The 27,323-nt window shown below is 45.9% G+C and overlaps 1 non-coding gene across 1 annotated transcript; it reads left to right on the top strand.

The window, feature by feature from the left end:
- The first annotated feature begins 6,083 nt into the window (after positions 1 to 6,083).
- Positions 6,084 to 6,249, top strand: LOC121163804. Its single transcript, XR_005884963.1, has one exon. It is a non-coding gene; the product is annotated as a U1 spliceosomal RNA (small nuclear RNA).
- Positions 6,250 to 27,323: the final 21,074 nt, after the last annotated feature.

Raw genomic sequence — 27,323 nt, 5'->3', positions numbered from 1 at the left:
TGTGAGTCAAGGGCCTGGGGTTCCGGTCCTAGTTGTTCCCCTGCTAAAGTGTCTGGGGAAACAGGGATGATGGGTCAGGTGCTTGGCCCCTGTAACTCACGTGGCAGACCCGGATGAAGCTCCTGGCTCCAGCCCTAGCTGTTGTGACCAACTGGGAAGTGAACCTGCAGAGGGAAGATGTCTCGCTCTTGCTCACTGATTCTCTGTATCTCCACATTTCAAATCATTCACACTGGGAGGGAACAAAAAGGAGTATCATAATAAGGCGACCGGATGCACCTCTGGCACTTGCTCTTCGCAGCTCTTGGAATGTCACTGCTTCAAAATAAATGAGAAACATTTATTTGGAAAAAAAAATTTTTCCCCACATCATCAATACAAAGGACATGGGATCAAAGTTAACAAGGAAACAGGGACCCCTGTAGAGTGCTTGATTCATTTTCTCTCTTTTGAAAATAAATAAACTCCTGGACCCAGCGTAATAGAGTAACGGTTAAAGTCCTCACCTTGAATGCACCAGGATCCCATATGGTCGCCAGTTCTAAACTTGGCAGCTCCACTTCCCATCCAGCTCCCTCTTTGTGGCCTGGGAAGACAGTTGAGGACGGCAAATAAATCAATAAACTCCTTAATGATTGCTCTGAGACATCAGCCCAGGTTGCCAGGCCTTAGCATGGCAATGTCTCTCATGTTACCGGCTGAGGTGCCACTGATATTACAGTTTATCATCTGATGTAAGGAGTACGATGCTTCCTCACATCTCCTTACTGACTTGGAGTTTACTTCTACAGCATCAGAATTAGACAAAGTGCAAGCATCTGATAGCCACCTTGATGCAGCTTGGAACTAGTTCCCCTGTTTTGTTGTTTGTCTCAATTCTTTACTATTTCTTTCTGCATATTTTGATGATGCTCAGTTCATCAATTTTTAAAAAAGATTTATTTATTTTTATTGGAAAGACAGATATATACAGAAGATCTTCTGTCCGATGATTTACTCCCCAAGTGGCCGCAATGGCTGGAGCTGAGCCAACCCAAAAGCAGGAGTCAGTAGCCTCTACTGGGTCTCGCACTTAGGTACAGGGTCTCAACACCTTGGGCTGTCCTCAACTGCTTTCCCAGTTCACAAGCAGAGAGCTGGATGGGAAGTAAGACCGCAGGGATTAGAACCTGTGCCCGTATGGGATGCTGGTGTGTTCAAGCCAAGGATTTTAGCCGCTACTGTTGTGCAGTGCTCAATTACTCTTAGTTAATGGATCGTGTTTTTGTTGTCATAGAAAAGATTTTCTTTCCCAAAATCACAAACACTTGGTCCTAGTTTTCTCTGAGAAGCTTTGTGTAGTTCTTATACAACTCATTTGGGTTCATGATCCATTTTTAGTTAATTTTAAGATATGGGCTGAAGTTTACTGCTTACAAGTATTGTATATTCCTAATACCATTTGTTGTAAAGATTTCTTTCTCCCACTGAACTGCTTGGAGATTGTGGTTGAAAAAAATCAAGCCTTTGGACTTCTTCTGTTCCATTGAACCATATGCCTGTGTGCTAATATCACAGCTTCTGAGTTACTGCAGCTATACAATGTATTTTGATCTTGAATCAAGATGGCAGAATAAGGTAAGGACACAGTTAAACAGATGGAGAAACACTTACTCAGGATGAAGCAGAGAGGAAACATTCCAGAAAATAGGAGAGGGCAGAACAACCTGGAGACTGACAGACACAGGCAGGCAGCAAAAACAATGGTGAGGTGTGGCAGTGACTGATACACCAGCAGCATTCAGCTAACGGTGATCTTAACTCCACCAGCAGCTGGAACTCCACCAGCAACCAGGTAAGAAGAGACTTTCACTGGAAGCTTCAGAGGTGAACCCAGAGACAACGAATGGTCCGTCCTGCTGGTCTGTTTGATTTGACCAGGAGCAGAGACAGAGTGGCAAATCTCAGATGGGCAGTATGAGAACAGGGTGGATTTCACAGCCCAGTCAGCCCCCTAGAGCCGGACTGGGCGCCATTGTGCGTAAGGAGGCAAAGGCAAGGAAAAGGACTGAGCACACGCTGAGCTGGGAGTGAACTCTTTTCTGACTCAATGAACTGCAGCAACATGGCATTCTACAGGTTCCACCCAAGACAGGTCTGGGTAGCCCTCAGATCTGATGGCCAGCATGTCAAGAACTCTAGTAGTGGCATGTCAAGCGGCATTTTGCACAGTGTGGCAAACGTTTTAGGACTGGAGGGCACAACAGTGAACTGCGCATGTGCTGAGCTCGCAAGAGTTCAGTGGATTGCACTGGTCCCACAGGAAAAAAATACCAGCTGTGGCAACATATGGGTCAAAATAGGTTCATGTGGCACCAGACCTAATGACAAACAGGTTCCAACAAGATCAGCACCATCAACAACCTAGCTATATAGCACACCCAACTGTCTCCCTAATCCTGGGACCTGCCTGCTCCAACCAGAAGTGGGAGAAAGGTTGCAGAGACAATGGTGCAGCCTCAACACGGTATCACAGGAGGAGGAGACTGGTGAGTCAGGAGCTGGGGCTACAGAGACCATCGTGGAAATCTAACATAAGAACCCAGACCTGGAACTCACTGGAGGGAGTGGCACAAGTGGCTGCAAGCAAAGAGCTGCGTACCAACTGCAATAAGTGAAATCGTACTGAGACCTGTGGGTGACACAGCTTAGAAACCTGCCCCAAGGAGAAGAATCTGCTACCCAGAAGTACAATGACCGAAAGCAAAAGAAGAGACAGAGGCACAACGAATATTACTGAAGACTTCCTGTAAAGGAGCAAAAGCTTTTGCCAACCTCAGAGTTCAGTGAGGAAGACATCGAGAAAATGGGGGACACAGAATTCAGAAAATTCATTATACAGCTTCTGATGAACAATGAGAAGCACATACAAGAGTTCAAATAATTTAAGGAATATGTCACACAGGAAATAGCACCAATAAAGCAAATCAAGGCTGATATATCAGAAATTAAGAGCAGCAGTAGGTCAAATTAAAAGTACAGTGGAGAGTCTCCAAAATAGAATGAAGGAGGCAGAAGAATCTCAAAAATAGAAGATATTTCCTGTCACCAGGGAGAAGCAAACAAAAAGCTGGAAGCAGAGTTGGATCAGGCCAAAAAAAGTATTCAAGAATTGAAAGACACTATTAAGAGGCCTAATATAAGAGTCATGGGAGTCCCAGAAGGTGCAGAAAGAGAAATTAATGAAATAAATTGTCAGCCCAGGATAACAATTCCAGCAAAGCTTTCTATTGTCTTTGAAAATGAAATAAAATAAAATTATTTAACAGTAAAGAAAAGTTAACCTGCCCAAACCTGCCCTACAAATGATAAAGATGTTCTCTTGACAGAGAAGAGGAACAGCACCCACCAAAACCAAAGGCAAATGGGAAGAACATCCCAGCAAAATGACAACAGAAGACTAAATCAATGAACAACTCATTCCTAAACTGACAAGACCAAATTACCACCCATACATATTAACCCTGAGTGTAAATGGCTTAAACTCAATGAAACGTCATAGAATAGTAGACTGGATTAAAAAACAAAACCCATCTATTTTTTGCCTACAGAAGACACATTCACCAACAAAAATCAGCAGAAACTATATCTCATGGATTTTGATTCTTTTGTTTTTTGTTAGTTTCATCTCTACAAAGCAGTTTCTTCTGACTAAATTCTTGAATGACTCATAGATCATAAAGAAGCATCATTTTCTTCAAGAAGGTTCTTGATTTTCATTTCTTCAGCGACACATAAGTCATTCAGTAGCATGTTATTTAACTTCATGGTGTTGTTAATTTCCTTTTTCTTCCTGTTTTTATTTTTATTTTTATTTTCATTGGAAAGGCGGATATGCAGAGAGGAGAGACAGAGAGGAAGATCTTCCGTCAGATGATTCACTCCCCAAGTGAGCCACAATGGCTGATGCTATGCCGATCCGAAGCCAGGAGCCTCTTCCAGGTCTCCCACATGGGTGCAGGGTCCCAAAGCTTTGGGCCGTCCTCGACTGCTTTCCTGGGCCACAGGCAGGGAGCTGGAAGGGAAGCGGGGCTGCCGGGATTAGAACCGGCGCCCACATGTGATCCCGGGCTTGCAAGGCGAGGACCTTAACCACTGTGCCACAGCGCCAGGACCTTTCTTCCTGTTGTTGATTCTGTTTTGTGTCGTTTCATTTAAAGGGATGTACAGTAGCTGTGTAATGGAGACTGTCATACCTAGTAACATGTTATTTAACCTCATGGCGCTGTAAATGTCTGTTTTTCTTCCTATTGTTGATTCTGTACTGTGGCTTTTCATTTAAGGGGATGTACAGTAACTGTGAAATGGAGACTAACATATCCAGATGTGAGGATACAATGTAGTATGCATCTTTACTTCCAAAGAAGGACTCCCAATGAAAATGTTTACTATATCTTGACAATAGGATGCTGGACTCTCTGCCATTGTCCATGCCTGCAATGATGGACATACGACTGTGTATGAAGAACTATACTTTAGTAAGGATATAGAAGAACTATGTGGGGGAGGGGTTTGGGAAGAGGATAAGGGAAATCCCAGAGCCTATGAAACTGTATCATAAAATGATAATAATAATAAATAAATATTTTTAAAAAGAAAAAACTATATATTTTGATCTGGTCATATGTGTCCTCCAGTGTTGTTCTCAATTTTCAAGACTGTGTTGGTTCCTTTCCATATACATTATATGGTCAGCAGAGTGAGAATGGGCAAGCACATAGTTATGGAAATCAGTAACTGTTTTCACATGTCAGAGGTTCAGGAACATGTGCCTTCTTTATATGTTAAGCTTCTAATAGTATAATATTTGTAGAATATCCATATGCATCTATTGTTGTTGCTAAACTCTACAAGTGCCCCTAAAGACTTGCCTTATGTTTTTCCATAATGTCTGCTCAGATTATAAGCACATATGATTATTTCTTCAAGAAAGGAAAACATGGGGTAAACAGTATGAACCTAAAGGGGTGAAAAACACTCAGAATTGCAGGATGAAACACTTCCCCTGAGGTGCTATCTGTTACCCAGGCAAGGAGAAAACTTTTTGTAGCACAACAAAATGAAATGATGAGAAACAAGTCATAAATGAGTAATGTGAAGGTAGCATTATTTTGTTACAAGGTTCACTACACATGTGTCTCTTGCATGATTACATAAGCTGCAGAATCACATAGCTATTTGTAAAATATATTTGTTAAAGAATATTCTTTATTGTTAAAAACCTGTCAATGTGCCTGAAACCATGATTTAAATCTTGTGTGATGAGAATCTACATCCCATTTGACCAAACACAGCCTTTGGGTTACTGATCTGTGGTTGGGAAAAAGAAAGAGGACATTTAGGTTGTCCTTTCTCTTTGCTTCCACATCATCACTCTTAGGGCGTGCCATCAGCTGACACAGGGAAAAGACAAGAAGAAGACAGGATAAGATTGTTCTGGTTAATTGTGCTTCTTCGCACCTCATTCCCACTCTGGATGTTCCAAGCAAGTTGTACCTGGGGTGGAGAGCCTGGGATCCCTTGGTGTCTTGCCCAGTGGACCTGCTCACCTTGCCTTCACTCAGGCCTGATCCCTCGTGTCCTCAAAGACCCTGTGCCTATGGGGTATCGCGAAGATTCCATGCCAACGAGGTAGCAAGGAACAGCAGGGCACATGACTGTTGGTGGCTCTCACACACATGCAGCAGCCTCTAAAGAGACTTTATAAACACTACAAAGAGGAAGCTATTAGCAAGTTCAAGATGGTGACAGCAAAACATTAAGGAACACACAGGGTCCTTCCTGACTGACTACGCAGGTTCCACGTCCTTGTGGCCAGCAATGGTTTCTTTTCCCTACACTAACTATGAAGCACTTCATGACTGATAGTCTGCACAAGGTTCATTTATACCCTCACTGCGGTAACATACTGGTTACACCCCAAGTTTAGGGTGTAACCACCTCTGCCTGGCATTTTGTGATGTTTCTTCTTTTGTGTGATATTGAACAATTTACTTTGCCTTTCTTCACCTCAATTTCCTTAAATGTAAAAACACAGGTGGATGATACCTGGAAGAGGAGATACCATGATCACAAAAGTGGTTTCCCCAGGGCAAGGCTTATCCACTGCACTCCGGATGCGGACGCGCTGACCCCCGCAACTTCCCCAAATGTGGGAAACTCAGCTGCATAGTTTGTGGTAGTGGGGGACTGTATTCCCGCTCTCGCCTGTAAATAAATAAATAAATAAACAAATCACAGCTTGATAACAGCATCTGCTTCAATAGAAGGCACAGTTGTGGCCACTTCTTGCAATGAACAAAGAAGTGCCTGGAACAAAATGAGTGGGGGGTTTTTATAGCAAGTATCTATGGGAGAATAAATAGTTACATGACAGTGAACAAGTATGCATTGAGAGGCATTTTAAGTGACACAGAGCAGAAAGCAGGCAATAAAGATTTACAGTGCATAGGCTCGGGATTCTGATCCTATCACTTCAATGCAGACAGTAGTAAAACAGCATGCCTCAGGGGGAGCTGTCCTTCCCACAGATCTTTAAAACTCCAAGATCCTACCTAACTCGTCTGCTTCCTGGTGTTGGAAGGAGCAGAGTTCTCTCCTAACAGGGTGCAGGCGTTTCTTTAGAGATTCCAGACTTCCAGGGATACAGTTACCTTTACAATTAAGCCTTCCACACAGTGCAATTGTGGAGAGCAGGGGCAACAAACATCCGGTTCTAGGAGTTCTGCAGCACACCGAATTGCTCAGAGATGGTGGCCACTTTTATTTCCCAAGAGGAAGAATGACTTTGATCAGCGCATTGTGACCTGTTCTTGCAGGATAGTTTCTGAGATATCAGGATGGGAGAAATGGCAGCGAGGTGCAGGAAATTGAATGCACGTGTCATGCAGCAGCTTGGGCAAGTCACCTTCACTCTGCAAGGATGGATCCTCTGGCCAGAGAAGAGTAAAGGTATTACCCATCATCAAACTAGAGGGAGATTTTAATGAAATGGCACACATAAAAGTGTCCTGCAGTGAAATTAAGAGATGGTAAAAATACATATGAAAAATAAACTCCAGAACCCAGCACCTACAGCCTATTGGCTAAAATCCTAGCCTTGCATGCGCCAGGATCCTCTATCTGCCCTGGTTTGTGTCCCACCTGCTCCACTTCCCATCCAGTTCCCTGTTTGCGGCCTATGAAAGCAGTAGAGGATGGCCCAAAGCCTTGGGACTCTGCACCTGCCTAGAAGACCTGTAAGAAGCTCCCGGCTCCTGGAGCCTGATGGGAAGTGGGGTCTCTGGGATTAGATCTGGCATCTATATGGGTTCCCAACAAGTGTAAGGGGAGGACTTTAGCCACTAGGCTACCACGCTGGATCCAGGTGTTTGCTGCATGCATAGGAAAAGTGCATTGGGAAATCGCCTTTATCACTGTGTAAATGGTTGCTCTAAACCCAAAGGCTAGAAAAGCTAACCTTCCTCAGGTAACAGCATTCCGGCATCAGCAGAAGCAATATGTTTTCATTCCAAACTTTTTGGGAAAGTTCTGAAAAAAAAAAGTGATATCTTAAATTAATACTTTATTAGACTTCTTTGTTGACTTTTTAACCTTAGCAGGTTAGCTAGGATGATACATGTTGTTTCATAACTTCTTCAATCTTACCTTTAACATTTCCCTTCATGTCAGTAAGTAGTTTTAACATCCTTTCTTAAAAAACAAAAACAAGAGAAACCAAACTGCTGTAAGAATCTCATTTTAGCTAGATACCGACTTCCATCTATTTCCTTTTAGTCAGACCTTGCAGTGAGTCCCTGGTCTGGGGTTACCATAATTACACCACAATAAATATCCGGGCATAGAGATAACTGCGCTTCTTTCCTATAACTTCTCCAGTATCAATTCCTAGAAGTTGGATTTTCCTGGTCAAAGTCTAGGAAAACAATTTAAACCGCGCTTTGTATCTACCGCCAAATGGCCTTCCAGAAATACTTTCCCTCTCACTCGCAGCATATGAAAGAGATGAAGTGTGCTGAACATAAAATAAACAAACAATGTAAGAAAGCACGTGCATGTGAGGATAGTGTCAGGGGCTTGGGAGGCCCTGCTGGGAGCGAGCGGCGCCTCCCCTGGGTGGGACCCCTCCTGGCAGACGCGGCTGTATTGCTTGCGCTGTCCTCCTTCTCGCCCCTCCTCCTGCAGGACAGGCAGTCCTTCCTGCAGGTTACCTTCCTGGGTGTCCCACCTGGCCTTAAACTCAGGCTACATGGAACTCAGTAGTTAACCTGTGACCCTAGCTGAGGAAGGGAGGCTGCCGTCTTCAGGAGTCCACAGACACCCTTAACCTCAGCAAGATACTGTTTATTTATTTATTAAAGATTTATTTATTTTATTGGAAAGGCAGATATACAGAGAGGAGGAGAGACAAAGAGAAAAATCTTCCGTCCAATGAATCACTCTCCAAGTGACTGCAATGGCCGGTGCTGCGCTGATCCGAAGCCAGGAGCCAGGAACTTCTTTCCAGGTCTCCCATGCGGGTGGAGGGTCCTAAGGCTTTGGGCCATCCTCAACTGCTTTCCCAGGCCACAAGCAGGGAGCTGGATGGGAAGTGGAGCTGCTGGGATGAGAACCGATGCCCATATGGGATCCCAGCGTGTTCAAGGCTTGGACCTTAACCATTACACTAGCACACCGGGCCCGAGATACTCTGGCAAGAGGAAAACAGAAACCCCACTTCACCTAATGGAAGGGGATGCAGGGAACTGTGGCTAGCAACTTTCTCTCTTTAATCCTTGTTTCCTCCTTTCCGCAAACGGGACACAGTGTAATTTAGGCTTGTGCAAGAAGGAGACATATTTGCTTCCTATGAGGCATATTACAAGTGCTATATAGTTTTAAAAAAGGGTTAATCATTGAATGGCCTGTCTGGAAACACAAGTACAGAATCTAAAGCAAGTTGAGCCACTGTTTTCAGAGGAATTGAACTTCTGCTGTTGTTCTTCCACCAGCTACATTCCCCAAATCTAAGAAGCAAACTGTTGCTGAAGTACCACTGGTGACTCAGGAAAGATGCTTCCAAGTGTGCTGTGACAAAGGATTTCTGATCATGGATGGCATCCGAATGCAGAGCCGTGTAAACGGGTAGATGAGGGTTTGTTGGGCTTTTGCAGATAATCTCTGTGACTCTTGGACCCTGACCAGGCAGAGATCAGGGGAAGGAGACTGGGTACAGGCGGGCCGAGAAAACCCAGGATGCATAGCCCAGACAAGAGGATGGCCATGGACAACCGGAGTGGGTATTACTTTGTAAGTGTCAGGGTCTGGAACTGTGTGAAGCTACTGCAGAACTTCTGAGGAAATGGAGTTAAAACTTCAGGGACAGACACTGGGCACAGTCGTTAGGCTGCTCCTCCCTGCATCCTATATCAGGATTCAAATCCTGACTCTGCTTCTGCTGCAAGATTCCTGCTAATGCACACCCTGGGATGCAGCAGGTGGGGCCCACGACTCACAGGAGAGAGCTGGATTAAGCTCCCAGCTGCTGTTTTTGAGAAATAATGAGGACCTGGCACGATGGCTCAACAGCTAAATAAATCCTCATCTTGCAAGTGCCGGGATCCCATTTGGGCGCTGGTTTGTGTCCCAGTGCCCCTGCTTCCCATCCAGCTTCCTGCTTGTGGCCTGGGAAAGCAGTCAAGGGGTCCTGCACCTGCATGGGAGACTCCTGGTTTCAGATCAGCTCAATTCCAGCCATTGCAGTCATTGGAATGGGTGAACCAGTGGATGGAGGTCTTTCTCCCTGTCTCTTCTTCTTTCTGTAAATCTGGTCTGCTTTTCCAATAATGGTAAATAAATCTTAAAGAGAGAGAGAGAAAGGAAGAAAGAAAATGAATGAAACATTTTGCCTTATCCTAGCAAGTATAAATGCTATGAATATATCACTTAGCTTTGTAAGATCATTATTTTTTCCATGTTTGATTTTTTTTTTAAAGACAGTCATAGAAGGCCCTTGCACACACGTGGGAGACCCAAAAAGAAGCTCCTGGTTCCTGGCTATGGACTGACTCAGCTCTGGCCATTGCAGCCATTTGGGGAGTGAACCAGTGAACAGACGAGCTCTCTCTCTGACTCTCCTTTGTTCTTTGTAAATTCTTCCTCTCAAATAAAAATAAATTAAAAAAAAAAAAGACAGCCATAGAAATTCAGTTATTTTCTAACTTCTGCTATTTTATTTCCTCTTATTTTTCTTTGAGCAGACTCAGAGTTGAAGACTAAGCATTTCAAGACACAAACTAGTCTCCAAGTGTTGCTTTAGCTAAACCCTACAAGTTTCTTCTTAACGTTTAAAACTGTGTTTGTTTGTTCATGAGGGGTCACTCCCATCTCCTGGGTTAGTCACCAAGTATCCACAGTGGCTGGCTGAAGCCAGGAGCCGGATACTTCACTTACGTCTCCCACATAGGCAGCAGGTGTTCAACCATGATCTGCTGCCTCACAGGGTATGTATTAGCAGAAAAATGGAATGAGAGGCACAGCCAGCACTAAACTTAGGCATCCCAACTTAAACCTCTAGACCAATTATCCTTGTGGCTTACACCCGCCATTTTTATTATTAATTACTTTTCTTGGCATTGTTCCTAACTATTTTCAGATTCCCCTTATGACTTCTTTCTTTATCCATAAGCTATTGAGGAGCAGACTTTAAAATTTCAAATGTGGGGGCCAGAGTTGTGGCATAGTAGGTAAAGCTACCAACTGTGACACTAGCAACCCATATGGGCACCAGTTTGTGTCCTGGGAAAGCATTAGAGGTCGGCTCAAAGCCTTGGGACCCTGCACCGTGTGGGAGACCCAGAAGAAGCTCCTGGCTCCTGACTTCAGATTGCCTCAGCTTCAACCACGGTGGCTGTTTGGGGAATGAACCAGCAGATAGAGATCATCCTCTCTATCTCTCCTTATCTGCATAAATCTGATCTGCCTTTTCAATAAAAATAAGTATTTTTTTAAAAAAAGAAAACAAATTTCATAATTGAAAATAAATGATAATGAAATGAAATATTCCCTAGATGGGGCCAATAGTCGATTTCATATATTTGAGAAGATGAAGAATCTCCATAAATTCGAGGCTGGACTAATAGTGATTCTCTGGTTTGAGACAAAGAAAAGATGGAAAAAATATAGACCAAGTTTCAGAAACCTATAAGATAAAATCAGGGGTAGTGGGCCAGGAGCAGTAGCCTAGCAGCTTAAGTCCTCCCCTTGCATGTGCTGGGATCCCATATGGGCACCGGTTCTAACTCTGGCAGCCCCACTTCTCATCCAGCTCCCTGCTTGTGGCCTGGTGAAGCAGTCAAGGATGACCCAAAGCCTTGGGACCCTGCTCCCCTGTGGGAGACCTGGAAGATCTCCTGGTTCCTGGCTTGGGATCAGTGTAGCTCCAGCTGATGCAGCCACTTGGGGAGTGAATCAACAGACGGAAGATTTTTCTTTGTCTCTCCTCCTCTTTGCATATCTCACTTTCCAATAAAAATAAAATAAATCTTTAAAAAAAAAGAGAGAGAGAGAGGTAGCAACAGATGCCCAGAGAGCTGAGAAAGACTTGAGTTACTGACGTGAAGACTAAAGGAGGGGCTTCATTGATGACTTTATAACAATGAAAAGGACGACATGGCAATAATATAAACAGGTGCATGCCAACCAGTTTAGTTATCTCAATAGAGAAGGCAAATTTCTACAAAGACACAAACTGCTGAAATTGACTCAAGAAGAAATTGAAAGTCTCAAAAGATTATAATGAATATAAAAATTCAATTAGTAACAAAAAATGTCCACAAAAGGAAAGCCTATGGCAGACAGCCTCATACGTACAATCTATCAAACACTTAAAGACATGTTAATGCCAATAACAGCAGAGGAGGGAACACACCTCGACTCATGCTAGGAGATTGGAATTTCCCTGACGTCAAAAACCAAACACATCACATGAAAAGCAAATTGCAGTTGCAGGCCAACATCCCAAATGAATACAGAAATCTCTTCAACAATTACTCACGGAGTCTACTGACATACAAGAAGATCTTACACTGGCTGGAATTTATCCACAGAGAACGAACTTGTTAAATTCAAGAAAATCAACTTGGTATGCCATATTAATAAAGGACATGACCTATTATAATTTCATTAGGCACAAAGAAAGCCTTTGACAGAATGCAATACCTTTCCTTATTAAAAACACTCAATAAATGAAAAAAGAACTTCGACCTGACAAAGGCTGCTTTGCTCCTAAGACAAAGAACAAGACATGAAGGTCTGTTTCTGCCACTGGAGTCAGTGTTGTCTCCAGACATTCAGCCACTAGATATATCTTAAAGGAACTGAAAACCAAAACTTGCACATGCATCTTCATAGCACTGTTTACAGGAACAAAGTGAGCCTATTAACATTATCCATTGATAGACAGACGTTTAGCAGTTAGCATGCTACCAGAAAAGCTCAGTGGGTTCTTTCCTTAGTTTTGTATAGAAAACAACAACAACAACAACAAGCAAAAACCCTGGGAACTGGTTGCAGAGAAGCTTTATTTGCACAGTGACCAGGTAAACGTAGAAAGGAGAGGGAGGGGGAAAGCACCTCCCACGAGAGAACCGGACGGTGAAAATGCCTCTTGAAAGGAGAGAGGGAGAGACAGCCAGGGTTTGAGGAAGGTTTTGATGGATTGCTCTTCAGCAGGAGCTAGCTCGGGACCACGTCCGTGTGGTGGGGTGACAGCTGCCTAGGGTATACAGCACTGGGCTTTTATACATTTTGGATGTGGGAAATGGAAGTTGGCTGCGCTCCAAGGCGAACGAGTGACCTAGTAGCCCAGGGTCTGAGACATGATGGGCGGTTTCTGAAAGGCACTGCAGACATTTCTGCATAGATAAAGCCAGGATGACCCATCAGGGACTCCTCTCACTGTGCCTCAGGCCAGACCCTGCTCAGCCCAGCCTAACATAGGTCAACACAGTTGGCAATATTGTATTTATCAGATTCACTGCCATTGTGGGAGAGTGTTCCATCGTGTAACATTCTACTGCAATGGAAACCTTGGGCTGCTTTTAGTTTTGACCTCCAAGTGTCGTGAACACCTCATAGGTGTCTTTGATAGATGCAAAACACAAGCTCTTCTCTTGTGTAAGGTCTGTAGAATGCTGGGCTGAGTGTACTGATGCTTCTTATAAAGCATGGTTATATTCTCTGCAAGATGAACTCAAATAACTAATATAGAAATCAAATTTTAACTGGGAGTTGCCAGTAGGTTCCAAAAAGTAGTTCAGTCCTTTCCAAGCCTTCATTAGACATGGAAGGAATTTGAATGTTTGATGTACTGTGAAATACTTGGTGAGGGGGTGTGTGTGTGTGTGAATACCAGACACTATCAGTGTGTCAGAATTTTTCATTTCACCTAGATTTCTGTCTGGGTTATTTATGTCCTTACTTGAAAAAAAATCAAAGATTTCCCATTAAATGGTATGTAATTTCCAGTGCCTTTTTCAGATTGTGTTAAAATGTAGCCAAGTTTCTGTTTCCTGCCATGGTGGCATTAAGATAAGCAATATTTCACTGGTTAATCTCATGGTGTTGCGGGGTTGATTATCAGGGAGAAACCTGGCAGTGTTCTTGCAGAAATAAAGATTTATGAAATGCCAAAAAAAAAAAAGCATGGTTATAGAGGCAGGAAAAAAGAGAAAAATGCATGTAGGGAAGTAATGAACATTGCTTTTTGTTTGTAAGACTTGTTTTACTTATTTGAAAGGCAGAGTGACAGAGAAAAAGAGTGATTTTCCACCGGCTGGTTCACTTCCCAAATGGCCTCGATGGTCTGGGCTGGAACAGACCAAAGTCAGGAGCCAAGAGCTCCATTTGAGTTTCCTATCCTCCAGTGCCTTCACCAGGGGCTTTTATCAGGGACCTGGATTGCGAGAAGAGCAGCTGGGACTCAAACCAGCGCTCCAATATGGGATGCCAATGTCTCAGGTGACTTAGCCCACTGAGCCACTTGTGAGGAGTGATTCAAACGTCTCACCTTGGACCCTGAGCCATTTCCTGCTTCCCCTTCCCCACAGCTTGAGAAATCCACACCTTTCTGATCATCCACCAATCAGATGTAATCTGGTGCCTTACCTGAGAATCCTACCCCCAATACTTCAGTTGCTCCATTTCCCTGCTTGCAGCCTGCACAAAGCCTGGGACCCTGCACCCATGTAGGAGATCCAGAAGAGGCTCCTGGCTCTTGGCTTTGGATCAGCTCAGCTCCAGCCATTGTGGTCACTTGGGGAGTGAATCAGCAGATGGATGATCTTACTGTCTCTCTCTCTGTAGATCTGCTTTTCCAATAAAAATAAATAAATCTTTTTTAAAAATGTGTTTCTCAACATGTCATGAGAGATGAGCATTTAGCACCACCTGCACAGAATGTTTGGTGCAACTGCACCATCCTGGCCTCTGCATCTTGCATTGACAGACTTCCAGCTTCTTGCCTCAAAAGAGTCTCTTACCAGATGTATATCACCAGAAGCAGGCAGGCCCCTGATGGAGGGTGCACCTGCTGTGTCCAGTTAGTCCCTGGGTGTTTAGGGAGCTCCGGGTTTGGCCTTAGCACACAGGACCAGCAGTGGTCCAGGATATAGGTCATGGGACATCTGTGTCCAGGCATGGGAAATCAGACAAGGGAAAACCAGCAGAGTTTCCACAGCCTGAGGGGATAGAGATCTGGTCATCACCCCACATTTCCCAGGCTACAAGATGGAGCAGAGTTCACAAAATATGCCACCAAATACAGCTGGCAAGACAGAGGGCCAGAGCTCCTGGCAGAGAAGCAGTCCTCAGCAGTGTCCCCCAGGCCACATGGACCCAAAGAGTTTCTTCAGGAGGAAGTATGAGGAAACTTCAAACATTTTCTAGAAAACGGAAGGCAAGATACATTTACTTTGGTGCAAAATATTTCTGAAATCCATGTGCTTTTTGAACTGTGTTATGCATGCTCTGCGAACTCTCTGAAATGCCTTCATGTGTCGTCTCCATTGTTGCACCCACAACCATGGTTGTGTGTAAGTCTACCTGGACCATGAGTGCCATGGCAGTTGGCTTCATAGATGTGATCATAGGTCTGCCTCATGGGCAGGAGTTGCCCCTCTGTCCTATGAGTGAGTACACCCAGGGTGCCAACACCCAGGGAGCCAGTTCCCAGGGCTCGATGGTGGACACTTTCTGCACACACGCCCTCCAAGCTTCACTAAGGCAAACTTCACCTGCACAATCACACCGTAAGGTGAGATACAAACAATTTGGCTCTAGGCTCCCAGAGCACCTCCAAGTATCAGGCACTTGGCAAGCCTCTAATGTAGCAACGAGGTTTGGAGGAGGCTGCCGGCATTGGGAGAGTGATGACTGGCCACCACAGGCCTGTGCAGAGGCACTTGGCATGACCAAGGATTGGCTGCTCCTTTCTAGGACACAAGCACCCGGTTCAGGCTTGGGGTACTGTTCCACTTCCCATATGTTTTTGCCAGTCTTTGAGTCCTTCTGCTTTAATATGGATTGGCTACATTTCTTGTGCTGGAGCATTCTAGTGACTGGATGCAAGGCCTCCTGATGGAGCAATGCAGCACATTCCAAATAGAAAACACAGGCTCCAAATTTCAACTTGGGACACAGAGTGCAACTCTAAGAGGGAGCTTACAGAGTTGATGGTGAGAGGGATTTAAAAGATAGGTCTATCTTGAAGCAAAAAATTTTTTGAAGTCCATGCAGAGCTTTTCCCCAATACATTTTCCCACAAACTTTCAAAGACCTCTCATACTTTTTTTCCCACATGATAATCAGTTTATAGGAGAAAATGTTTCTAGAACTCTAGTGGCGACACACAACAGTTAGTTTGAACATAACAGACACCTAGATTAGAAGGCATTTTCCCTTCGGAATGACTGTGCTTTCCTGTGGCCACTCATCATTACCAAATCCTTGCTGGAAATGACCTGAGTAAAATGGCAAATGCCACAGTGGTTGTAGTCCTGTTGGCTCTGCTCCTCTTGTTACTTTTCAGAGCTCAGAGTTGGACTGACTCCCTCTGCTGCTAACCCTATTAGGAAGCCTTCTGGAGATGCCCATTGGGCCCTGGATAAATCCCAAGCCTTGCATATGTCCTGTAATGGCCTTCTTACTGCATTGATTGGCTTCCAGCAAGGCCTCCTGGCATCTGTCTCCAGGTTCCTCCCAGAACAACCGTGCTCTGTAGATCTCAGAACTAACTCTACACAGGTTGCTGTCCAGTACCCACTCCTGTTCTGAAACACCTGTCTGTTAGGTTGACCTGGCTCTTGCTGGTGCTGTATTGTTCTGGGCCAGGCACTAACGACACTGACAGCATTGTCACGGGGTCGTCCCCTAAACAGCACGGGAGGTGGCCCACAGTGGGTGGACAGTGTATACTGATTGTAGCTGGGAGGACAATGTGGGGAGGTTGATGCTGGGATCCTCTGGTCAACCCATGGCTGTGCCAGTGTGGGTGGTTCTGTTTCATTACGATCCAAGCTGTTTGCCTCTTCTGGTTTCCTTGTTTGTCTTGAGAAAGGGTGGTAAGGACAGAGCATGGCCAGATGAAATGGACGGCCTTCAACACAGCATCATACCTTCCTGAAGTGATCAATAAATGTGAACACAGTGACAGTGCATTACTGATCATCATCAATAAGGCATGTTAACTATTTGCCCAGGCAACTGAGTGCTTCTCAAATAGAAGGGCTGAACAGAAAAGCAGGTCACATCCAAGGTCACAAACTCATTGCCTTTGATGACAGCTCAGAATCTTGCCCACATTCTTTTTTTTTTTTTTAACTAAGTTCCCTATTTATTCAAGATGCAGTAAACAGAGAATTGCAGTGTTGTGTGTCATGATGTGAAGTCCTGGTGCCCTCAGGGCCCAGGTGGGCAGTGCCCACCGCAGGCCCAGGATTCTGCACTCGGGACAATGAGCAGCAGTTCAGCAAAGTCCTGAAGAAGCAGCCAGCTGCAAGGCGGTGGGAAGGAGGCCGCTGGCACAAGGGTCAGGCAGGGAACAGCGTGGGGGTGGACGATGTCACGGCAGTAGGGAGAGTTTGGGTGAGGCCAAGGTTACAAGGGCGAAGAGGAGACAAGGTCAAGAGCATGACTGGAGGTTTCACACACTGCCATGCAGTTGTTCACAGGAAGCCAGGTTGTATAAAATATCGAGACATGGCATGGCCCCATTTGCACCTTAGAAAGAACAGGGTGCAAGCCGGAGGGAAGAGGGGAATATCACTATGCTCTTAGGATTGTACCTGAAATTCACATTGGATCTGTAAAATAGTCACTAGAAATTAAAGAGAAGAAGAATTCAAATAAACCTTTAAAAGAAATAAATGAATGAAGCAGAGAAAGGCAATGCGGAGGTAGGGACATGCTGGGAAACAATTGTAGTATTTCAAAAAAGTGATGGCTAACCTCAAAGCAATAGTACTAGAGGCGCCTGCTGCAGTGGCTTAGCAGCTAAAGTCCTCACCTTGCATGCGCCGGAATCCCATATGAATGCCAGTTCTAATCCTGGTGGCCCTGGGATTTGAGTCTAAGGAAATCAATGGTCTCGTGTCAAATGAAGTGGTTCTGGGTTAGGCCTGGGGCTAAGTTCACTTGCTGTTCCTCTTGGCTTGACTGTCAGCAGTGGGCAGGGGGCTCGCCACAGTCTGGTTTAAATGTGAGAAGAAGCTTTGCTAGAATCCCTGGAGCCCCTTCTGCCTGAGAATGCATCAGTCAAGTACACATTTCAAGGTCCTCAATGCTCAGAAACACAGGATTATTGTGAGCTCCTGGAACTGGCCTAGTCCTATCTCATCTCCTCCACTTCAAGTGGGAGGAAAAGCTGCTTGAATACAGCCTGAATTCCACTGACCAGTATGGAGGAGGAGGGAGGGAGAAGGAGAAGAGAGGTGGGGAGCTCCTAGCTGGCTGCCTTGCCTAGGCACCGCTGCTGTCATCCACCCATTTCCAGGGCATTGGTACTGCAGCTCTCCGGCATCACTGTTAATCTCTCATTTGCTTAGATGATGCCTTCATGCTGCTTGTTGTTTTTATTAATGCTTATATTTCCTTCTTTCTTTCGCTCTCTCTCTCTTAGAGAAATCTTCTGTTGATTCTGTATCCCACCTCACCCCAAACCAAACAGCCAGGAGGCAGCCTATAAATGGAGATTCAGTCACAGCAGGGTTTTTTTTTTTAAGATTTATTTTTCTTGCAAAGTTAAATATACAGAGAGGAGGAGAGACAGCGAGGAAGATCTTCCATCTGATGATTCACTCCCCAAGTTTCCGCAATGGCCAGGGCTGCACCGATCTGAAGCCAGGTGCCAGGAATGGCCGGGGCTGCACCGATCTGAAGCCAGGTGTCAGGAACTGCTTTCGGGTCTCCATGCAGGTGCAGAAGATCTTTCTGTCTCTCCTCCTCTCTGAATATCTGACTTTCCAATAAAAATAAATCTTGAGAAGGAAAGAAGGAAAGAAAAGAAAAGAAGAGAAGGGAAAAGAAAAGGGAAGAAAAGAAAAGAAAAGAAAAGAAAAGAAAGGAAAAGAAAAGAAAAGAAAGGAAAAGAAAAGAAAAGAAAAGAAAGGAAAAGAAGAAAGTAAGTGAGTAGGGGCAGGTGTCTGGCCCAGGAGTTAAGCTGCCACTTGGGATGCCTACATCCCAATCTGAGTCCCAGTTCCTTTGCTTCTGATCCAGCTTCCTGCTAGCATGCATCCAGGAAGGCAGCAGATATTGCCTTAAGAATCTGGGTCCTGTAGCCCCCTATCCCCAACACCCCTACTCCCCATGTGGGAGACCAGGATGAGACTCTGGGCTCCTCCTGGCTTTGGCCTGGCCTAGCCCTGGCTGCTGGGGGCAAAAGGTTTGGATTGGGGCCCTGACATGTGGCTGATGGTCATGCTTGGGTCTACTTGGTTTGTACTGTTCCTGCAGAGGCAGGTACCAGGGTTGGGTTGCAAGGCCCTTAGTAAAGCTGCTCTTACTGAGTCACCCTTAATGGGCTGCCCCTAGACTTTGTCACATGCCAGCCCATTGTGGAGGATGCCAACTCTTTTGCAACCCTGAGAAGAAGTGCAGTTCCCAGCTTAGTTCCAGGATCTTCCATGAGTTGGTTTTCTCCCTGGTAACTAAGAAGCCAAATGCATGTCTTTTCAAGGGCATTCATCATGAGTGGCTTGCTCCCATTCCTACCTGTTTTCTGCTCCCAGCCTGACTTTTCTTTCCAACCACCTTCCACATTCACCTCACAGTCTGCCTGTGTGGGATAATGCCACTGATAACTGAACTAATGCAGGAATGTGAAAACTGCTTTTTCCTTATCAGCTCTTCAGCAGCCCCCAGAGCTTAAGTCGCCCTTCCCCCTCTCCTGCACAAGACCCTTGGGCCAGGGCTGGATCAGTTCTGGGACTGGCACAAGTACAGAATGAGTGTCCTTGCTGCAGGAGGCCAGCCCTGGGCTCTCTGCCTCAGAGTCCCTTGGGGGCAGGTCAGGGGTGGGTAAGGGGCAAGGGTAGTAAGTGGGTAAGAGTAGGGGTGGGGCTGGAGCAGCTTGGGGTCAGGTCCCATTTGGTGCTGGCCTGCCTGGCAAGTTACTGTTCTAGAAGTGGCTATAGGTGCAAGTGAGAAAGTCAACATTTTGGCTGGGGAGTTGTGACGTAATGCTGAGGCTGAATGCCCCTCTAGGGCTGCTTGGCTCTGGCTGCCACTGCTTCCCAGCCACCCCAAAGGTTCCAGAGACCACAGGATTCCAGGACTTCCAGTTCTGTGACCTAATGTTGGGGAGGGGAGTGGAGGCTTCCTGTCTTCCTCCCTACCTCTCTCCCTTCACTGTGTGAAATTTATATTTACAACAGGAAAAGAGAAGACATTTGAAGGCGGTTTTCCATTGCGGATAGTAGGAAAGAATACTTGGGGGGAGAACAGGCTCAAGGCCTTTTAATGTCTCTCCTTCCAGGTGTAACTGATTTGGAAGCTGTGTGGTATTTTTCCCACGTGAAGGAAGGCATCTTCCCTCTTCTCTCTCCCATTAATCCAGCACAGGAACATTCTTCAAAAAGGGCACGGAAAATGGAATTAGAGGATGCGTTTATTTGGTACAAAAATTTCTTGGTGCAGTTTTTTTTTTCAAAATACTTGGAGAATATCTATTATGAAATAGCTGTGTGCCCTCCCATCCGGTCAGCCCTGGATGCTCATCTGCTTGGGGTGCTGGCCTGTAGACCACACCATGAGCACGGAGCACCTGGACCAGGCTTCTGGGCCTGGTCCTGCTGCTGGCCTCCTGGGTAACAACAAACAAATGCCCTCCAATGCTGCCAGTGTGCCCTGCTGGGAACATTGTTTCCAGCTCAAAATCAATGTGTAGCTTGTGTGATACTCAAAGATGTAGGTTCCTGTGATCAAAATCACTTAGTTCATAAACACACATGCCTCTCTGTCTAAAGAAAATGACTCTAGAGATCAACCTAAATGTCTTTGTAAAAATTCAAAATTCTGCATCAGTCTGTCTATTCCATAGCTACAGGAAGCAGCTTCAGCGGGGGCTGGGTGTTTTGGCATTTGTAACCCTAAAGAAACCCCACGCACTGCGTGATGGGGAGGTGACAGTGAAAGGACACCAGGTATCTCTGCTCACATGCTCTGGCACGTGGAACGGGTGCTATTCTTATTTAACAGAGACTTCCACCCAAGGCAAAAGGGTGACTCATCTCCTACATCAGCAGAAACCATCCCTTCTTTACAAGGGCACACAGGTGTGTGTGACAGGGCTATAAATGGGGCTGCACCAACAGTCCAGTGACTCAGTGCTCATCAGTATCCTTTAGTGCCCAAGATTCCTGAAACCAAAAGGCAACAGTTGTGCAAGGCCACTGCATACACTGATGCCCGTTGATCATTAAGATGGGCTCTGTTTATTGCTCTGACAGGTGTCTCCACAGTCAGCTAAAGCACTGTGCTAAAGGAACAAAAGCAAGTTTCAGGTCCAAAGTCACATGTGTCATCCACTGTAGACAAGTGTTCCAATAGAATACTACACAGAATGGTCTATGTGCTACCATTCATCTAAGTGAAGGAGGTATGTGTATATGTGTGTGAGAGAAAGAGAGAGACAGAGAAAGGGATAGAGAGCAGAAGGATAATGGGTAATCCAGGCAACTTAAATTCCTTTCCTCTAAGGATCTGTAATGGTAAAAGTTAAGTTTCATTAAAGGTAACTTTTTCCTTACAGAATTGACTTTGGGACCCAGAATGGTAGCCTAGCGGCTAAAGTGCTCACTTTGCATGTGCCAGGATCCTATAGGGTGGTCGGTTCTGATCCCAGCGGCCCTACTTCCCATCCAGCTGTCCCTCTATTTTCAAATTCTCATACTTCATTGGCTGCCCAATTTGTAACCCAGGTCTGGAGCCTAAAGGGTCATTCATGACAGCTCCAATTTGGCCAAACACTTTGACAATTACACACACAGACTCTGGACCTACTTGCTGTGGGAGGGTTAGGGGGAACAGAGGTCACACCCTAAGGAAGTAACAGTTCACCAGCATCCAGATTAGCCCATGATGAGGGCTGTGATGGTGCCAGGCCAGGGGCCACGTCACATGCCAAGGAGCAGAACTCTGAAAGAGCAGGGCAGGCTGAAGTGACAGTAAAGAGCTGGCTGGCCACAGGAAGGACAAATTCCATGGGTTCTTGGGATGTTCGTGAAACTGCACCCTCAGGAAGTCCCGGAATGGCACAAACGTGACCTTTGCCAAGGGATGTACTGTATGTCAGGCCCTTTATGTACCCCACTGGAATCTTGTACCCCGTTGGAGCTTGGCAAGTAAGTGGCTGAGCTGGCATTGGAACCACAGTCCTATGGGATTTAAAGCTCTCTGGAAAACTAATGACTTTCAGCAGATCCTGCTGGATCCTGGGCAAATCAAACCATAGCTGTGCATATAAAGTCTACATTTTACCTCATATTTCTATGGCAATGCCATCAGCTGGGCTGAGAATGGCTTTAGGTGAGGACCACATGCTGTGTTGATATATGTGGAGTCTCTAATCCATTTCTAGGTAGGATTGTCAAGTAGGCAGACAGCTTCAAGAGTGTGGAGTTCAGAGAGACAGACATAAATTTGGAAGACATCATGCAGATGACAGGAGCCAGCACATAGATGAAGCATGAAGATGACAGAACATGTCACGCAGTGAGCATGCAGTTGGTGGAATCATCACACAGTCAGTGTAGGGATGATGCATATAGATGACAAGGGTCATCAGATCACCCTCACCCAGTTAATCAGTCATACGGCTGACATATGATTGGTGGAAATCATCACATAGATAACGGAGGTCATCTTAATTCTCATACAGTAGACGTAACCATATACTCAGCACATAGCTGAGGAGTTACACGATCCACCCAGAACTGATGGAATTTATTGTATGGTCAGCATGGACAGGATGACACAGTCCGCACACACTTGTTAGAAGTAGTGCTCAGCCTGCAGATGAAATCAACCAAGACCACTAAGATGGGAAAGAAGGCAAACAAAAGAAGCCACATGCTGAACCTAGGGCATTCTTGAAAGGGACATTGGAAGACACCGAAGTCCCCTGTGAGGGAAGGACCAATGAGGGAAGAGAAAGCAGGAAAGGAAGCCAGCACAGCCAGAATGAGCACGCACTTGGATCAGGTGGTGCTGCTGATGGGGCTAGGTGAGAACTGAGGACTGAGCTTGGGAAGGCTTGCCCAGAGCCCTTTGGGTGCATGGCAGGAACCAGTGTCTAGAGCCTGGGGAATCACTTGTGACTGCCCTGAGCTGGCAGAAGCATGATGGTTAGGACATCCTCCAGCAGTTCTGCAAAAGGATTTTCTGCCAGTGAGCAGTAGGTCTGAGGACCTTGAAGGACAGAAAGAACTGAACCATCTCCCAAGACGGATCAGGGCAGACAAGCACGGAGCCTGGGTTCCTTCCTGACAGTAAGGGGCGCTGGCCCATCCCAACTGGAGCTGAGCTGGATGTGCAGGTAGAGCCTGTGGAAAACGCAGGGCCCTGTGGCCTGCCACATGATCACTTACCATCCTCTACCATCCACCACTCCAAGCCACACACTTCCTCTCAGGGAAACAGCCTCCAAGAGTTCAGGGTGCCCAGGGAAGTACATAGCCCCAGGAAGACGAACTGCTCTGGGGACAACTCAGGGTGGAGGAGAGCAGCACTCTTGTCCCATGTAAAGGAAAGGGAAGAGACTGAGGGAAGGGATGGGAAGTCCTGGGCCTCCAAGAAGGGCAGAAGGAGAACTGGGCAGGGTCCTTGGCATCTCTCACCACACTGAATCCTGGAGAGGGGCCATACTCTCCTGGAAGAACCTGCACAGGGGATGTGCAGGAATGACTTCTCAGACTCTCCACCACAAGTTTGCTCTTCTTGGTGCAATTCGTGTCACACGTGAGCTGGAAGAAAACAGATCACAGCACCACTGAATTGTCTTGGAACAAGGTGTACGAATAATGTGTTTCCCTTGTGTGAAAATGGGGTTGGTAGAATTTCAGTGACCTGAAAAAGAACAAAGGGGTTCAGAGAGGTGCAGGACACTTTTTTGAGGGGAGCATGGGATGATGAGGAGGCCACTCAGCTTTTCTCAAAGCCACCCCATGTCCAGGGAAATATTCACGGAGGAAATAGGAAGATGGGGTAAATTCCCCGACAGTAGCTTGGAATGAAGGTTCTCACTAGCTCTCAGGGGCCTCTTTCCATTTACAAATTAGAGGCCATGCTAGAATGGATATTGTCCAAGGGCAAGTTGTCCACAGCCTCACTCCCCTGGAGACAGCTGCTGCCTGGAAGATCAGCCAGGCAGGAAGAGGGAAGGTGGCAGCAGGGGCAGACTGCTCAATTTTTATTTTAAGGAGAATGAGCCCTGAATCTGGGAGGAGTTGAAGAGCTGGTAATTCTAGGTGTTAACCTGGAGCATAAACTTCTACAGTTGAGGCAAGCTGGGATATGTGGGTCAAGGGACAGAGACTCAAAACACATAGAAAATGCTGGAAGGAAGTCCATTTAGACATTGACAGTTATTATATGGAAGGGATGGGAGAAGGGAGAACCATGAGGATTAACAGATATCAATGCCTGGGACAGTGTTGTGGTGATGTGGGTTAAGTCACTGCCTGAAATACCAATATTCCCCATATCCTAGCAAGGTTTGAGCTCAGCTCCTTTGCTTCTAATACAGCCTTCTGATCATACACCTGGAAAGTAGCTGGGAAAGGTCCAAATACTTGGGACTTTGCCATGAGATTGGAAGTTGCAAGAGATTATAGCAAAAAAAAATTATCTATTCTGAGACAAAAGTCTAGGAAATCTAAAACATCCATGAAGTTTTAGTAGAGACCTTGGCAGGATTTATATTTTTCTTTATATTTGGAATGCACTTAATGAAATGAGGTTATCATTTCAAATATTATGTTAACTTACCTTATTTTTTATTTTTTAAAAATGATTTGTTTTTATTGCCAAGTCAGACATACAGAAAGGAGAGACAGAGAGGAAGATCTTCCATCTGATGATTCACTCTCCAAGTGATTGCAATAGTCGGAGCTGAGCTGATCCGAAGCCAGGAGCATTTTCTGAGTCTCACACAGTGCAGGGTTCCAAGGCTTTTGGGCTGTTCTTGACTGCTTCCCTAGGCCACAAGCAGGGAGCTGGATGGGAAGCAGGGGTGCCAGGATTAGAACCCTTGCCCATATGGGATTGCAGCATGTTCAAGGCGAGGGCTTTAAGCACTAGGCCACCGTGCTGGGCCCTAGTTATCTTTAAAAAAGTTATAGTGCAGGTCCAGTGTGATGGCCCAGTGACTAAAATCCTCATCTTACAAATGCCAGGATCCCATATGGGCACTGGCTTGTGTCCCGGCTGTTCTACTTCCCATCCAGCTCCCTGCTTATGACCTAGGAAAGCATTGGGACCCTGCACCCACATGGGAAACTTGGAAGAAGCTCCTGACTCCTGGCTTCGGATCAGAGCTCAACTCTGGCTATTGTGGCCATTTGGGGAGTGAACAGTAGATTGAAGAGCTTTCTATTTCTCTTTCTCTCTTATAAAATTTGCCTTTCCAATAAAAATATTTTTTTAAAAAAAAGAGTACAATGTCTTAAACTTCAAAGTTGTTTTTTTTTTTTCTCTACTATTGGAAACGTTCCATTTTCCCCCTTGGCTGCCAGGATGCTAAGAGCTCAATTTTAGACTTGGTCCATTTTGATTTGTGTATTATGTGATCATGTCTCCCTCTTTTAAGTCCTATTATTTTATGCTTGCATGGATGATTTTACTGAGAATACCTTTTTTTTAAAAAAAAAACAGATTTATTTATTTTTACTACAAAGTCAGATATACAGAGAGGAGGAGACAGAGAGGAAGATCCTCCATCCGATGATTCATTCCCCAAATGAGCACAAAGGCCGGTTCTGCGCCAATCCGAACCCAGGAACCAGGAACCTCCTCTAGGTCTCCCACACAGGTGCAGGGTCCCAAAGCATTGGGCTGTCCTCCACTGCTTTCCCAGGCCACAAGCATGGAGCTGGATGGGAAGTGGAGCCGCCGGATTAGAACTGGCGCCCGTATGGGATCCCGGCGCGTCCGAGGCGAGGATCTTAGCCACTATGCCATGCCGCCGGGCCCTGAGAATATCTTTATTGCACACCTTTATTCACCCTTTTGGGAGAATATATACAGGCATAAAAATAGTAAGTGATTTGAGAGAAAACCCTTGTGAATCTTGAGCAATAGGGCTTTTTTTTTTAGTCATTTACAAACGTCAAAGCTGAAGCTCCAAGATGGTAATGGCATCCATTTCTATCCACTTGATTAGCACCCAAGCCGCCTTGGCTCCTTACCCACAGCACAACTTCCAGGCTAATCAGTGAGTAGCAGCATGGCCCCAGAACCACCTTCAGTGGTGGCAACAGGGAAAAAGGCCATGTGGCCTTCACTGCCGGTCACTTCCCCTCTGGCAAAGCAGAGTGTGGCTTACCAGGCCTCAGTGGACACCTGTGCCTCCACTGCTCCACTGTTGGGAATACGTTGTTTGGAACCAGTCAAGCAAGACTGTCCAGGCCCATGCCGGGAGTTATTGCCCAATCTTGGTTTCAGAGCAAGAGTTAGTTCCTCCAAAGACTTACTGTCCTCCCGTCTGTCCTGGATGAGTGACATATCTGTTCAAGTGTTTATCCCTCTGAATCTCCCCACACATGCCTGGGGAAGCTGGAGCTGGCTGCCCTCACACTGGGAACGTGGTCATGCTGGTCCCCTTCGGCTGTCACAACAAAGCACTACTGATTGGGTGGCTCAAGTGACAGAAAGCTGTTGTCTCACCGTGCTAGAGGTCACACATCCAAGGTAGAGGTGCCTGCTGGGCTGTCCTGAGGGCCATGTGGGAAGGGCTCATTCTAGGCCTATTCCTGTAGATACCATTGGATCCTGTGTCATCCTGTTGTCTTCCCCGTGTGTGGGTCTGTGTGGGTTGGGATCCATCACGCTTAGGTGAACAGTTTTCTCTGTGAAGATAGTCTTAGAATACAATCATATGTTAGGGTGCTACTGGGAGCTGGGGCTTCAACACAGGAATATTCAGAAGTTGTTAATTCTGCCTAGAATGCCTGCTTCTGTCCATCTCCACCTCCCTGGGTTGTCCTCAGCAGGTGTGCCACCAGGGAACACCCACCTCTCCTGAGCGGGCAGTGATGCCAGGTCAATCAAGTATCCATGAGAATGCCAGCCCCCCAACTTCCTGTGTGACCTTGGGCAATGTTCTGCCTTTCTCCGGATCTGGTTTCTTCACATGAAACCAACCCCTCTTGCCAGCTGACAGGATTGACAGGCAGATCAAGAGCAACAATGAGGGTAAGATGCCGGCACCTGGGACAGATCTGATAACAGGTTCCAGTTAACATGTACACACACTGGTCTGTTTTGGCAAGGAGGGTGTTCAAAGCCTGTAGCACCCCTGAGCTGATGGCTTAATTGCACCTAGAACATAGTTTTGCCCAGGGCTGTCCTCGGGCATCCTTACTTGGTGGCACCCCAGTGTCTATTAAGCATAATAGAGCTTTGGACAATATCTATGTCCAAGGGTGCCACCCCATTGGCTTCCCAGCTTCTCTCTGGGTTTGGGCAATGGTTTCAGTGGTGGTGCTGTCCCAATTACAGGGCCTGGCATTTCAGGCTCATTTCCTTTACTG

Source organism: Ochotona curzoniae, unplaced genomic scaffold, assembly GCF_017591425.1.
Source record: "Ochotona curzoniae isolate NIBS_2020 unplaced genomic scaffold, NIBS_Ocur_1.0 contig_64, whole genome shotgun sequence".
Lineage (NCBI taxonomy): Eukaryota > Metazoa > Chordata > Mammalia > Lagomorpha > Ochotonidae > Ochotona > Ochotona curzoniae.
The sequence above is the reverse complement of the archived record's forward strand: the minus strand, read 5'-3'. Positions and strand labels throughout refer to the sequence as shown.